Raw genomic sequence first — 7,089 nt, forward strand, 5'->3', positions numbered from 1 at the left:
TACAAGTTTGTTGTTATGTGTCTTGTCTAGCTGACCGAAAAAGCTAACATATTTGTCTGGTCACAAAAAATGTATTTAGGCCTTCTAAGTCATGTCTGTCTTGTGTCTTAGTGGTGGGTTTCTCTGTTCTTAGATATTGAGATCTTAAAGGTCCCCTTTTCATCAATATATTATAGGTCTCAGATATATACAAAACATGTCTCTGAAGTGTTGGGCTCGAAATACCAAACATCATGCATTGTAGCATCCCATAATCCCCTCTGTTTCAGCCCTGTTTCAAAAGTGCTGATTCTCTGTCTGTTACTTTAGATGAAAATAAGGAGCCCCTCCCCACGCCCCTCTGAGAGATATTTGGTTAAAAAGAACACAATGGTGCTCTCGGAGGAGATTCAGGTGATAAGGGGGGGGGTTACCTTGGTTGGTGATTGGCTAATGGTTACACAAGCCAACAAATTGTTATGACATCATAAAGTGGCCAAAATCTGATCAGCTCATTTTCAGACAGGTTTTTATATAAATGGATCAGGACAAAAAGTGAGCGAATCTTTGTTTCTGAAACTTTCAGAATCTCTTCACACAGAGGGGACACATGTTTATGTATAAAAGACATGAAAAAGTGGATTTTGCATAATAGGTGACCTTTAAGAGTACCATGTTTTGGGGCTGGATTGACTGATGTTACAGCAATTGTTCAAACATTATGATTGCTACCTGCTTTCTCATCTCAACTCAGAGTTCCTCTCCTTTCAATCCAAGCAAGCAAACCCAGAATTATGAATATTCGTTCAGTAACACAGTGACGCTATCACCAACTCCCCTGAAACAGTCTTTGACTACAGAACAGGAAGGAAAGAAATGTGTATGAGTGGTTTATTTCTGATTTCAAAGGCAGGCTATAGGGAAAATGTCAGAAAAACAAACACATTACAACAATATTGCTTATTAATGCTGATACATGTCTTCTTCACATGTGCATTTTTAGTCTTGTGACATCAGAGGGAGAAAAAAACAATCAAATGTCCCTTTTCTTTGTGACTTGAAGTCTCACGTTACATCCAAGCATTGTCAACGACACACAAAGGGCATGTTGAACACTGACATACTCTCAGCTTTTTGCAGCTTTTGATATGATGTTAACAGTCACACACAACACGTTTTAGGAATGCTTTGCTTTAGTTTGTGCTTATCCTTAAGGGTTTTTTCCTTGCAGACTTGTGTAGGAATTATACATGAATGAAATGGGGGGGAAAAACATGAAAAAGCAGAATAGTGCTTTACATATATCAGCAGAACATTCTGAAGCATCGAAGGGAGAACCTCTAGCTGCGCATGCGTTATCAAATGCAAACAAGGGTGAACATATGTGTATGGTGCCAGTGTTTTATGGCATATGATATGATGACACACACAGTAAACACTGCAGGCGACAAATTATAGAGGAATTGATTGTGGAAAGAAAGGTACAGCAGTTCTAGCAAAAGTCAGTATGTTCATTACTGGCAGTAGCAAGGGTCATTTCTGCTTCATAAAAACAATGTGAGCCAGGCACTCCCAAAAGAGGCATCGTGGGATGTTTTTTTTTAGCTGGGCAAGGTCCTCTAGAAAGATTGTTGGCCCGAGTGTTTTGGGCAAACAGTTTCACAGATCAGGGGTCAGATGTTGTGTAATACAGAGACGGAGGACCCAGAGGCAGCAGAGGGATCCTGACAGTAGGCACTCATGGTGGGCGGACCCTGGGTCAGTGATCCAAGAGGGTCCACGCACTGCTGATGAGAACAAGAGAGCAAGAAGTAGAGATCATGGATGACATTTCATGTAAAACATAGGAGTCCATTCTGTGCATAGACCCTAAAAGAGTGGTGCAGTGTTTTTTGTTTTTGTAGGACGACGAGGAAGTTACCATTGCAAGGGCTCACTTGATTAAAAGCAATGGTATTTTTCTATTTTGGAATATTGCAGGCAATAAATTCTCCACATATTAACACCACTTTTATAATAGTTGAACCATGAATGCAATAATTAACTACATGATGGTCGCATGAGTTCACGTCACCAGCGCTAAGCTAAAGGCGGCTAATGTTTGGAGTGTTTAATTTAGTCTTATTCATATAGCTAACCACCGTTTTCTATGACACTCACAAGCTTTGGATATTGCAGAGTGGGGTATTTACTAATGTATGTTATCTCGTAAAAGAACATCTTGTAAGTTTGTATTAACAACAGCCATTATTTTAGGAAGGTAATAGAAGAATAGACAGACCTATACTGCGTATTAAAGGTAGGGTAGGTAAGTTTGAGAAACCGGCTCGAGATACACTTTTTGTTATATTCCATGCAACGCTCTTAACATCCCGATAGCAATGAATATCTTAAGTGCTTTGACAAAAAATCCATAAGAAAATGTCATCTGTGGAAGCCGTAATACTGTAAAAAGCACGACCAATCATTTTAGCCGGCCCGGCTAAAATAACTGGATGGCCTACCTGCCTGTCAGCCTTCCATCTGTGCACAAACTATTATCTACTATTATCTCGTGCCCTCATTGGTCATGTGCGCGTTCGTGTGTGTTGGAGGAGGGGCTCTGTAAGGAAGTGGCAGATTTTCTCCGGTTGTGTATTTTCAAATTCTAGCAATCTCGAGCCGGTTTCTCAAACTTACCTACCCTACCTTTAACAGATTCAGGGTTCTATGACTATTAGATTAGACTGAAGCATTATTTTGTGCACCAGTCAATCGTAAAAGCCCAAATGGAGCTTAACCCAAAATAACGCTGAAAGGTCTTGAATACATTGCCTTTGGTGATCGGAGCGTAATGTGAAATGTATTTGTCCTTGTTTTGTTGCAAATGGAGCTGCCGTGTGCTTCTAGGGAACACGAATGCCTTTACAAATTGTCAGTATTGATTAACATCCATGTTTTCCCTTTATCCAAAACTGCTGTGTGACTGTGAGGTTGCTTTTACCTGTGAAAGGAGCTGAGGAGGCTCAAACCCTCAGCTGTGGGGGGGATACGAGGAACGGCACTGTGGCAGAAGCCTACTGACGATCTGTAAGAGACTGACACTGTTAGATAGATACGGCACAAACACGCCTTATTAACTGATATCATCATGCGGGATCATAAAGGCTTTTCCAAAGGGGGGGGAATCATGGACCTAACACTTACCCACATATTATTAAGACCATTTGAATATGACATTTTGATAGAAATTCAAATCTAGTTGCTTTTCTTTCTTTTTTTTGTTACTGTATGCTCTTGAACCCATAATTACAAACTCACAAAATATGAGACACAATGTAATTATGTAGATATTTACAGTAAATATAAGGCTTTAAAATGCCTGTTATGTATCATTGAAAGTGGTCAGAAAGCAAACAGACATCGGACACTTTAAGTTGTATTACATTTAGCCGTCTGGTTGTATTGAACCTATTAAAATAATTAAACTACTAAACCAGTTGGCAGTGTGTTATAGTACTTGACTGAGGAGGACTATTGCCAATGGTGAAGAGAACTACTGTAGTTCCAAGTGTCCTTTGGCAAGATACTAAACCCAAATTGCTCCCAATGGCCTAGCCAACTGTGTATGAGTGTGAGAACGTTAGTGTTTTGTATGGATGTGTGTGTGAAAGCTGAACTCCGTTGTAAAAGCGCTAAATAAATGAAGTCCAGGTAATTAGACTTCAATTTTTATATAAATATATATATTTTACGTTTTGTAAAGCTCTCATGGCCCCAAATCCAACAGCATCTTAACACATGAAACCAATTTTTCCTCCATTGATGCAAAACTTTTTGAGCACTGCTTCAGTTTCTGCAGGCCAACCCGTGTGGCTTTTACAACGTTAGTATCAAAAGTTTTCTTGGGTGGTTAGCACCGGCTCTTTCCATTTCTAAAGATAATAAGTGACAGAATAAGTTTAATCTTGTGCCATTAAAGTCCAACCCAGTCAACAAGTTAATTTCTCTCTGAAGGCTAGCTCTGTTGCTTTGCCTGTATGGGAAAAACTCTTTCCATTTCACTGGAATAAAGTTAGTGTCTTTAAGAACACCCAGTAAGCTCAAAGCAGTTATTGAAATGTTAACGTTCACTTGATTGAGATTGGTATGTTGGCGTAGAACAGGGAGATGTATTTGTGTACGTTGTGTGTGTTTAGACAGAGAAAGGGTATCACAGAGAGGAGATCCAACTGGTTTCCTTTTTACACCGTAACCAAAATACATATTACACCCACACACCGTGCTATTGTTCCTTCTGTTAGAGTCCACTTTTAAATCCCTTTAACCTCTGTCCGGTAAATGTACGATAGCAATACATTGACATTCTTTTAAGTATACAGTCAGTAGTATACTATTGAGTAACACATTTTTCAAGTGAATATGGAGTGAATATTTGGTATAATTAGTTGGATAAGTACCATAATAAATATTCAATACTTTTCATATCATCATTTAAAATCATAAAAACCGTTAGGGTTAGGGTTAGGGTCAACCCCAGGTGTTTTCTTTTGTGTGTACTGCTCAGGATCAAAGGAAGTGTTGTGTTGAGTGTGAAGTTGTTTGGATAAGTGGTTCAAGAGAAACATTCTGCTTGCTCTAAACAAGCATGTTTTGTTAGGGTTTGAACTACTTCAAAGAAATGGATCAGCTCGAGTGCAGTAAAGATCAGACAGGGATGTGAACGAACAATCCAACACTGTGTGTCTAAAACATTTGACATATCTTTCACAATGTCAGTGATGAAAAAGCAGTACATTAATGCAAATAGTTGTTTTGCTTGAATGCCATTAACTCATTAAGAAATATGATTGCAGACATAGAGCTTTAATGGTTTAACATACAATACAGGCAAGATATGGGCCTACCACGGCAAATACAACTTTCAAAGGAGCCAATCAGAAATCTTGAAAATAAAGGTGCCTGTCAAATTAGTGTTTTTCCGCCTTTTGCATATCAAAAATGTGTATGTTAAAGGCAAGAAGAGGATGCATCCATTTACAGTGTTCAAAGAGTCAGTGTTCAACAGACAACTGTGATAATCTGAATTACTAGATCTAGAGAAAAAAAGTGACAATCAAGGTTTTCAGTGATTCTAAGGGCGGGAAAAGCAAGGTGTACATTGCAGAAAAGTGAAAGGCAGGAATCTGTATTCTCAGACCCAGAAAAAAAAAATCTTCTGACAGTTACAAGCATTATCTGACTTTGATGAGTCATTATCCAACCCCATTAAAAGCAATCCAGGCCAAAAACAAATACACAAAAAGACAGCATTTAAGCCTGCAGGAAAAAATCAATAAAGGAAGCACTTTAAAAAGGTTTTGGTTTCAGACAGTCATTTGTTATTAGGCTACACTGTGTAGGTGCTGTATAATTGGTTTTTTTAAGGCACACACAGACACAGGGAATACGGTATCATGTGTGCTAAACTCATATGCCTCACATATGTTAGCCAGCAGTTAAAAGTACAACAAAAATACTTTTAGGAAATGAATTGCCGTCAACTCAGGTCAAAGGGAACCTCAATTGTGAATCCACAAACCCCAGAACGGTCTCTGTACTGGACAATGAGATACAATTAATAACAATCTTCTTGCCAGACTAGGTAAGATGTAAAACACCTTTAACTAGACTAGTTAACAACATCATACGTTTTGTAGTCATTCTGGTTTGGTTGTTGACTCATTATAGGTTGAATAAGGTGTGTCACGTTCCCTGAGTTTGGTGCAGTGCCGTTACCAAGACTTAATCCTGAATACATTCATTCTGTGTCACTGAACCTCTGCAGATGGCCTCGGAGGCATAACGGTGCTACATTGTGAGTTTACTAGTATAACTCTAAGTCAGCCATGATGGGGAGACATAATAGTCATGTCATAAAGATACAAAATAATTTGGTGTGTGGAAATACTTTGAATCAATTGACATTAAATTACTTGTTGATTAAATTCCCCTTTCAGGTTATGGTTACTCAAAAATACATTAATGCTCGAATCCTAACTGATGTAGTAGGTTGGGATTCGCGTCTTGCTTGGGACTAACTAACTTATTGGTGCAATGTTGGAGAATGTCCTCTTTAGTGTGATGTTTTTGGAAAGAGTTACATTAGAAGTACCTTTTTAATTAGTCATAAACTTAAGGCAAGTTAAACAAAAAAAACGAGGTGAAGAGAACATCAGCTTCTTGAGAAACTTCCCATACCTAACTCCAAGTCAAAATGTTTTTCTGTACCATGAGAAGATATTAGGCTGACTGGTCTTATGCCATGTTTGAGTGCTCTCCTTCCTCCATCTTGTAACTTCTTCCCTGCCATGACCTTCCATACAGCCTGCACCTCTATCCGTTAGTTTTTTTATTTGGAAGGGGGAGGAAGCCTACAGTTAAAGAGCATCCAAACGTGAACATGCATAGCTGAGTACATGGCTATATAAGAACAAACCACTTGGTGGTGCTAGAGATGGACAAGAAATAAAGAATACTCATTGAGGTGCACAATGCCCACCATGACAAACATGTACCAATGACTAGTCCATCAAGCCTTGTCCACAACTGTCATCATACAAGTGTGTATATGTGTTTTTGTGAAAGAGAGATCAAAGCTGGGAACACTCAAGGAGTCATTATGCTTCAAACACATTTCTTGTTGCAAAGACTAACAGCCTCTCAAGTACCGACCCTTCACAATCCATCGTTGGCTTTCAGGGGTGCTGCGTACGATACGTTTTCTAACTCTAAAAACGACAACAGACCTTTAAGTGTGGCCATTTGTAACTGGTGTAAACACTTTTTCCTTTGATTTGTGGCGTTCACTTGCAACTTCATTTGTTTGAATCATACTGAATCGTTGGGCATCCAAGGAGAATGCTTGCTTAAAAGACATGTGGTTTACAGTGTTTGTGTATACAGACTCGGTGGATATTATATTGAATATAGAGGACGCTATTCAATGTGTCATGGCCTTCATTCAAACTTATGAAAGTGTCCTCCAAATGTCCAGTCAGTGTCTGAATGTCTCTGCGCTTAAATCATGCATGTGTCACTTCAATCTGAAGAACTTGATGCCTAAAAACTCTCATTATAAAAAGTCTCTAT

Source organism: Trematomus bernacchii, unplaced genomic scaffold (genome assembly GCF_902827165.1).
Source record: "Trematomus bernacchii unplaced genomic scaffold, fTreBer1.1, whole genome shotgun sequence".
NCBI lineage: Eukaryota > Metazoa > Chordata > Actinopteri > Perciformes > Nototheniidae > Trematomus > Trematomus bernacchii.